Genomic DNA, 8,457 nt, shown 5'->3' with positions numbered 1-8,457 from the left:
TGACATTTTATGGGCATTTCTGAAGAAACTTTCTGTGCTTGCTCCAGCTGTCAAAAAGTATGCTATACTAGTGTGAGAAGATGAAATAATGGGATTACCAGTGGGTTAGGATAGTAGTTTGGTGTAACATTATGGTAAGACATGATCAGCTTTTACTGTGCTACATGTAAGCTGTTCCACACTTACAGATAGAAACAAAAAACAATAGCATGTATTTGCTTTAATCATAGAATAAGGAATGACAGTTACAGTATGGCTTTGTATTTATATGTAATTGATCAGTAGTCATGTACATAACTGTATTCTTAAGACAATAAGAGCTAATGATTAACAAATCAAACATATCTACGAAAAATACATAACAGGTTTATACTCCACTAAGCTTAGACTAAATCAAATGTTATTGGTGGCATACACATATTTTGCAGATGTTATCGCAGGTGCAGCGAAATGCTTATGTTTCTAGCTCCAACAGTGCAGTAATACCTAGCAATAAACACAAATCCCGCCCCCCAAAAAATTAAGCAATATCAGAGTCCGGAATACATATATATAAAAAATAATGGTATGTATAGTCAGTATATGAATAGAAAAGGTGTGTACAGCAGTAGTTATATAGGATGAGCCTTAACTAGAATACAGTATATACATATGAAGTGGGTAAAACAGTAGGTAAGCATAATTAAAGTGACTAGTGTTCAATGACTATGTCTTTAAGGTATAGGGCAGAGTACTAGGTGTTTTTGAATGTTACGTTCAAATCGATCAAGTCACTATAATATCTTAACTTGTTTTCAAGCAGTAGCTAGGTGGTTGATTCAACATTGTATAGTAAGAAACTATCAGCTCTAACTATTTTTCCATTGTCATGGCACGATCTTTAGAGGCTTCCGTTTAGAGAAGTTACAAAAGCAAGGAAAGACTGTCTCATTAAAAGTTTGTGTGATTGTGTGTAGTTGTGTTTTATTCTTAGGATCAGAGAATGACAGCTCTCCTCTGTCCCAGTCCAGCTTCACTCTGATCCTCTGGGGTGTCTGTCTCACTGTGAGGGGAATGGTTGGCTTTGGTGGGGATTCTGCTGACTATTCACCTTCAGAATTATAATCCACTGCGTATACGCTGTGCAGATTCTGTGATCACACCCAGAGCCCATGCGTTTTCCCCAACCTCAACATCCCAGAAGTGTGTCCCTGAGTTAAAGCCCTCACAATCCAGGACAAATGCACGATCAAACCTCTCTGTGATGTCAGGAAGCTTTTGAGCCACACCGAATCTCACACTGGTCAAATCCTTAGACAGGATGAGACTTGGGTGAGCAGTCTTGGGGTTCAGAGTCACAGAAGCTAGACAGAAAGTAGACTGTCAGACCTGGGTTCAAATACATGATTTATGTATTTGAGTTTTTTCAAAAACATAGCTCAAAACAACTACCCTATTTGAAGTATTGGAATGTCTACTTGTAAAACTCTACCAAAAGGTTTTTGAAAGTGTTGTCAAAGACTTTCCTGTTTCCAAATACATTCCAATATTCTCAAATCACTATATCTAGATCAGTGGATGCTGCTGAGAGAAGGATGGCTCACAATAATGACTAGAACGAAGCGAATGAAATGGCATCAAACAAAAGGAAACCATGTGTTTGAGGTTTTTGATAACATCCCACTCATTCCGTTCCAACCATTACCACGAGCCTGTCCTCCCCAATTAAAGTGCCACCAACCGCCTGTGATCTAAATACTTTTTTAAACATGTATTTTTCAGTAATTGAAGCACTGCATTGTATGTAATTGATTCAGGCCTAGACTCTAGAGGGCGCTTTCACGCAACACATTTTTCGTCTTAGTCCAGGACCAAGCAGCGTCTCACAATTGCATACTTTAAAAAAAGGGGCATTATGTATTCACTTCAGTTAGTAAATAAATGTGTTCATTGTAACATAATCATACTCACTATATTGAAAAACCTCTAACAATTTCCTGCATCTTCACACAGGATCTATGCAGGTTGCCAAGATGCTTGGCCACATGGATCAGTGGTTCTGAAACCTTCTCTGGATTCGGCAGTGTGCACCATCAGTTGTACTGTGGGGTTGGCATAACTTTGTTAAGAACCACAGAGAAGAGAGACAAGAGGCAGATCACTTACCTTTTCACTGTGGCCTTATAGTTCTGCAGAATAACAAAATACCAAATTAATAATACATGTAAACAGTGCAATACATGATATCAAATTAGTTCATCAATAAATGTATCTCAAATAATATCAACAAGTTATTGGTTCTTACATGCAGGAATGAGACGTCTTCTGCTTTCAGCTCCTTCTCTACGGCTCTGTGTCTGAAAGTGATGATATCCCTCCGCTCATCTCCTCAATCATCTCACTGTTCTTCTCTTCCTTCTTCAGAGTAGGGCTGTCTGGCTGCCTTGTCCTCTCAAAGTAACTGGTGAAGCTTCTCAAACTCCTTCTCAATCTGCCTCTGTGTCCTGGGCCTGTAGCTGGAGGCCGTGAGAGAAATATGTCAAATATACTTGAATATAACTACCATTCTTACATTCAGTACACAAACTCACTTCTGCGCAGTTGTATTGAACAGCATTATTCAGCAAACTCACCTTAATTTATGTTTCATCACAGGTTAGTTTTACTTCTTTAAAGACCTTCAACTTTCACAGCACCTTAGAATGATGGTACAGGGCTTCAATGGAGTTGTGAGTTCCGCCTGGAATGAAAAATGGACACTACTTTGAAGAAAGTCTATTTGGGTTTTTATTACTTTATATAAATATGCTGGTATAAAATGTCCAAACCTCAGCAGATAGAGGTTGTAGTCATAAATGTATTGTCTTATAGTGTTTGTGAGTAGTGAACTACAGGTAATTCAACTAGTAAATTGAATTACGTTTTGCAGTAGCTTCGTGGTAGTTTAACTAAATTCAAATCTTGGTAGTGTTTTCAGTAGTTCATTACTTAGTGGTGTATCTAACTACTAAAGAACGACACTACTTTTTTTTTGCTAAAATGTAATATGGGTGAAGTAGGCAAGAATTCCCTTTCTTTTTCGACATCAGACCTATCTTATTCTCTCACTTGAAACACTGTGTGTGAAACAATGTATACATCTGTCATTCTCATTGAAAGCAAGTCTAAGTAGCAGTAGCTCTGTTCTATGTGTGCTATTTCTATCCTTCTCGTTCTGGCTGAAATTACATTTTTGCATCTACCTATCAATTCTGAGATTTGTTGGTATTTTGGCCCATTAATATTAGTATGTTCAAAAAGTAAACATAAAAATGTCAAATTTGGTTTATTTATCCTTGCATATATTCTCCAGACTTGCCCAATTTATTTTAAATCAGATTTTATTTTAAACAATTTGACATATGTCTTTAGTATTTTACAGATTGAAAGCTGAAAACAGTATTCATCCACAATCTGTTCTGGACAAGTCTGGTCCTGAAGTGTCTTAACAAAATGAAACAATATTATTTTGTCTGACTTCATCCAGTGTCCAGAAAAAGGGATTTGCTAAAATGCAAATACTGCATGTGCATATTTAATCTGATATCACCACATGTGCATATTTAATCTGATATCACCACATGTGCATATTTAATCTGATATCACCACATGTGCATATTTAATCTGATATCACCACATGTGCATATTTAATCTGATATCACCACATGTGCATATTTAATCTGATATCACCACATGTGCATATTTAATCTGATATCACCACATGTGCATATTTAATCTGATATCACCACATGTGCATATTTAATCTGATATCACCACATGTGCATATTTAATCTGATATCACCACATGTGCATATTTAATCTGACATCACCACATGTTCATATTTAATCTGATATCACCACATGTGCATATTTAATCTGATATCACCACATGTGCATATTTAATCTGATATCACCACATGTGCATATTTAATCTGATATCACCACATGTGCATATTTAATCTGATATCACCACATGTGCATATTTAATCTGATATCACCACATGTGCATATTTAATCTGATATCACCACATGTGCATATTTAATCTGACATCACCACATGTGCATATTTAATCTGATATCACCACATATGCATATTTAATCTGACATCACCACATGTGCATATTTAATCTGATATCACCACATGTGCATATTTAATCTGATATCACCACATGTGCATATTTAATCTGATATCACCACATGTGCATATTTAATCTGATATCACCACATGTGCATATTTAATCTGATATCACCACATGTGCATATTTAATCTGATATCACCACATGTGCATATTTTAATACAATATGCTCTTTAATTACTTTTTACTTGTATTTCTTATTCTTATCCGTCTTTTTTAAAACTGCATTGTTGGTTTGGGGCTGTAAGTAAGCATTTCACTGTAAGGCCTACACCTGTTGTATTTGGTGCATGTGACTAATAACATTTTATTTTGATTTGACAATATTTCAGAGAAATTTTAATACAAAAACTATCAAATTTGTGTCTACATTCAACTGGTAAAACTTGATTGCGATATGATTATGGGGGACAAATACCCTCAGGTGCGGTGGCTGGCCTTAAGTTTCGTTTTTGCGTCTTTTACTAAAATTTTTGGTTATACCATGGCATTGTTGAATACTCGTTTCTGATTGGCAGTATAGAGCGTGCATATTTAAACGGTATAATTCAATAACTATAGTTCATTCTTACATGTTATATGTTTGAGCTGCTTTTGAAAGCAAACGTCAAATTGCTTTCATAACAGCAAGCTGGGACTGATGGTTTGGTTATCTAAACTAGCGAGTCTGATTGTTTGTCTGTTTGTTTACCAAGGCAACTACTGTGTATCTCGTAAACTTTCTAGCTACTTCACTGGACGTTGAATGTGTTAAATTACAGCCATTGTATGAAAGGGATAATAAATTCGTGGCTCTGCGTTCTCTGGGAAATAATGCAACTCCGTTCTCTGGGAAATAATGCAACTCCGTGGAAGGTTAGTTACACTCCGCTGGCGCGTGGTGGGACACCTTCCACGTTGTTCATTATTTTGCATAGAACGCATAACCTCTTGTTGATTAACCCTTAATGTTACTTATTGAAAATATATTTCACAGCGGCTTAGAATGATGGTACAATGACTTTCTACACTTATTAGGCTAACTAATATCTGACTCCAGTGATCTGTTGTTGCAATTTAGTCTATGACATTTACATATTTCACGAAGTAGTGAAATACTTTTTCAAACATTACTTTATTTAGCATTCAATGTAGCTTAACTTTTTCCAGTGTTAGGTAATTGTTAGCTTTGGTAAACTACAGTATATTTTCAGAGTAGCTTCCCCTACTTTATAATTCTGTGCAGCTTCATTGATGGGACAGAACTTGTGGTTTGCATGTTGATGTTTTTTAAAAGTATGACACACCAAACACACTGGCTGTTTATCATACCAACAGAAAGGTTTGAGTTTCTCGCCATGCAGACCGCAGAGCACCTCAGACCCTCTCATCTGAGAAGCCCACACACAACTTCTTTAAAACCAGGTTAAGGAGGTTCTACCTTTGAGGATCTTCTACTGCAAACGGGACATTCCCGAGGAACCTTTTTGTCTCCATAATTCCTTCAGACAGTCTATACAGAAGATGTGGCTACTCTACAAGAGTATGGGATAAATCATCTTATTGGAGAGAATGTTTGGAAGCGATTTTCTTTAAGAAATCCCACCCTTTCACGATATTCTGTAATGACCTCTGAAGGAAGCAGTATACTTACTTACGCTTACACATTTTGTTTGTGCATGCCGCCACCTACTGTGCGGGAGATCACATTTACATTTTAGTCATTTAGCAGACGCTCTTATCCAGAGCAACTTAACAGTAGTGAGTTCATATATTTTCATGTATTCATACTGGTCCACCGTGGGAATCAAACCCACAACCCTGGCGTTGCAAGTGCCATAATCTACCAACACAGGACCATGTTACATTTTGTGACACAAAAATACAGTGGTGTAAAGTACTTAAAGTAAAAATAGTTGAAAGTACTACTTGAGTGTTTTTTAGGGGCATCTGCACTTTACATTACTATTTATATTTTTGACAACTTTTATTTTTACTCCACTACATTCCTAAAGAAAATGATGTACTTTCTACTCCGTACATTTCCCCTAACAACCACTATTCCATAACAATAAAAACATTCCATTACTTTAACCCTAACTGATAATACATCTGGCTGACTGCCTGGGAGGGGCTGGACTCTTTCTTCAACACTTCTTACCTCTTCTGCAGTAAAATCTCGTACACCCAAGTACTTCTCTGCAGCTGCCATCACAACATATACAGTGGGGCAAAAAAGTATTTAGTCAGCCACCAATTGTGCAAGTTCTCCCACTTAAAAAGATGAGAGAGGCCATAGGACAACAATCAGTCGTATATTGCACAAATCTGGCCTTTATGGAAGAGTGGCAAGAAGAAAGCCATTTCTTAAAGATATCCATAAAAAGTGTCGTTTAAAGTTTGCCACAAGCCACCTGGGAGACACACCAAACATGTGGAAGAAGGTGCTCTGGTCAGATGAAACCAAAATTGAACTTTTTGGCAACAATGCAAAACGTTATGTTTGGCGTAAAAGCAACACAGCTCACACCATCCCCACTGTCAAACATGGTGGTGGCAGCATCATGGTTTGGGCCTGCTTTTCTTCAGCAGGGACAGGGAAGATGGTTAAAATTGATGGGAAGATGGATGGAGCCAAATACAGGACCATTCTGGAAGAAAACCTGATGGAGTCTGCAAAAGACCTGAGACTGGGACGGAGATTTGTCTTCCAACAAGACAATGATCCAAAACATAAAGCAAAATCTACAATGGAATGGTTCAATAATAAACATATCCAGGTGTTAGAATGGCCAAGTCAGTTTGTGATTTGTTAAAAAAGTTTGAAATATCCAATAAATGTCGTTCCACTTCATGATTGTGTCCCACTTGTTGTTGATTCTTCACAAAAAAATACAGTTTTATATCTTTATGTTTGAAGCCTGAAATGTGGCAAAAGGTCACAAAGTTCAAGGGGGCCGAATACTTTCGCAAGGCACTGTACATTTTCCCAGGAGTGTTGTCAGTCACAATGTAAGTAACCTAATTTATGTTCCTCTTAATGCCTCTGTCAATTCGACAGCTACTGTCAGCAGTAATCATGGACCTATGAACCTGAGGTATACTGTTAGCACTGAGACTGTTAGGAAACCCACTGTGAGCAGGTCACCCTGCACTATCAGCTCAAATATCAATATCATAGTAATGTCTACCTCTGATAAGCCTCCCAGCAAAACAATAAAAACAATAAAGAAACTCAGAAAAACACTAAAAATATACCACATTAACACATGTAGCCTAAGCAACAAGGTTTTAATGAAATAGATAACTTCGTAGAAACAGAGAGCATACATATACTGGCTATCTCTGACACTCACTTAAATAATTCATTGGACAATACAGTGGTAGCAATATATGGTTCTAACATCTACAGAAGAGACAGGAATGCCAATGGGGGAGGTGTTGGTGTTCATATTCAAAACCACATTCCTGTAAAGCTTAGAGAGGGTATGATGTCAAATGCTGTTGAAGTAATATAGCTACAGGTTCACCTGCCTCACATAAAGCCTATTCATGTGGGAAGTTGCTGTAGACCATCACCAAGTGTTAACAGTCAGTAGCTGGATAATATGTGTGAAATGCTTGATAACGTATGTGACATCAACAGAGAGGTACTGTATATTTTCTGGGTGACCTAAATATTGACTGTCTATCATCAAGCTGTTCACTCAAGAAAAAGCTTCAAGCTGTTACCAGTGCCTCCAACCTGTTTCAGGTTATCAGTTAACCTACCAGGGTATTTACCAACAGCATCCACGTGTATTGATCACATCTGTACTAATGCTGCAGAGGTCAGCTCTAAAACAGTATCCACAACTAACCGATGTAGTGATCATAATATAGTAGACATATCTAGGAAAAACAAACTTCCAAAGGCTGAGCCTAATTTAATGTAGAAGAGGTCATACAAGAGGTTTTGTAGTGATTCCTATGTTGAAGATGTAAAGAATATTTGCTGGTCTGTATTTGTACAATGGATCCCCATTAGTTCCTGCCAAGGCAGCAGCTACTCTTCCTGGGCTCCAGCAAAATGAAGGCAGTTATACAATTTAAAAAAATATTACAATGCATTTCACAACAGATTTCACAACACATTAAATGTGTGCCCTCAGGTCACTAATCTACTACCAAATATCTACAAAACAAAATCTGTGTGTATAGTGCATATGTTATCATCCGTGTGTATGCATGTGTCTGTGCCTGTGTGTGTCTCATCACAGTCCCCGCTGTTCCATAAGGTGTATTTGTATCAGTTTTTTAAATCTAATTCTACTGCTTGCATCAG

At 37.3% G+C, this 8,457-nt stretch overlaps 1 long non-coding RNA gene across 1 annotated transcript; it reads right to left on the bottom strand.

Moving 5' to 3' along the window:
* Nucleotides 1-257: 257 nt before the first annotated feature.
* LOC110528496 (uncharacterized) lies at nt 258-5,788 on the bottom strand. The gene is made up of 5 exons (XR_002474266.3): nt 5,575-5,788; nt 2,613-2,719; nt 2,285-2,495; nt 1,951-2,168; nt 258-1,343 (listed from the first exon to the last, which is right to left on the bottom strand). It is a non-coding gene; the product is annotated as an uncharacterized LOC110528496 (long non-coding RNA).
* Nucleotides 5,789-8,457: the final 2,669 nt, after the last annotated feature.

Source organism: Oncorhynchus mykiss, chromosome 7 (genome assembly GCF_057628025.1).
Source record: "Oncorhynchus mykiss isolate SJ-2025 chromosome 7, ASM5762802v1, whole genome shotgun sequence".
Classification (NCBI taxonomy): domain Eukaryota; kingdom Metazoa; phylum Chordata; class Actinopteri; order Salmoniformes; family Salmonidae; genus Oncorhynchus; species Oncorhynchus mykiss.
Note: the sequence above shows the minus strand (reverse complement) of the source record. Positions and strands in the feature narration are given on the sequence as shown.